Source organism: Diaphorina citri, unplaced genomic scaffold, assembly GCF_000475195.1.
Source record: "Diaphorina citri unplaced genomic scaffold, Diaci psyllid genome assembly version 1.1 scaffold800, whole genome shotgun sequence".
In the NCBI taxonomy this organism is placed as follows: domain Eukaryota; kingdom Metazoa; phylum Arthropoda; class Insecta; order Hemiptera; family Psyllidae; genus Diaphorina; species Diaphorina citri.
The window spans coordinates 1-908 of NW_007378232.1; positions in this window are offsets into that span (position 1 = coordinate 1).

Sequence of the window (908 nt, forward strand, 5' to 3'; positions counted from 1 at the left end):
ACAACAAAAACATTTTTATTTATTAATTACTTTCTATTTTTTTCTTACAATAAGACCTGTTCTTTACTGTCTTTTTTTGCATTTTCAGACTGATTTGACAAGAAGTTCCAAATGTACAGTAGTTTATATCAGCAATTTTTTTAATGCTGGGTCCTTTCTGTCAAATATGTTGCATAAAAGCAAGGACCAGTTACCCACTTAACTTGAGACCCAAAAAATGAGCTACAGACTTCAAAAACGTGTTGGGGTGTAATGTTACCAAAAATGGAAATGCTAAGCACCAATGCAAAACAAGTTGCCCAAAATTTATTCAGTTGGGTCTCAAGTCACTTTAATTTCTGCCTGCTTCTGCTTAAGTACCTACCTACCTACTTACTTGAGTGTTGTCACAAAAAGTTTACACACAGATCTTGAGGAAAAAGTCCATGGACTAACATGGTTGGAGGTTGTAACTATCTGTTTTATTATTTAGGCAGGTAGACCATCAATCAACAAGCTGAATCTATGTATGTTGTCGGGTCAGTGTGGAAAGTTCAGTTGACATCAATCAATTGTGTTGATTGATGGCCAGTTGACTATGTGCGGACACACCTTTAAGGAATAACTGTGGGTGGACACACTTTTCTTTTATTATTTAGGCAGGTAGGTGTTCTTAGGGAATGGTAACTTTACCTATGTACTTCAGTTACTTACAAATTCCAGTTCCTTATCAAGTTATTAAGCAATAGTGTGAAAAAAATGTGAGCAAATATTGGTCGGTAATTAATTAATCAAACACAGATAAAATAAATCAACAAGCAAACAGGGTCATTTTCAGGGTGTTCTTACCTATGTACCTACTTAGGGTCACCGAGTCTGGCCCACAGTGGCTTCTCCTTCTTCTTCTTCTTTTCCTCCTTCTCCTTCTT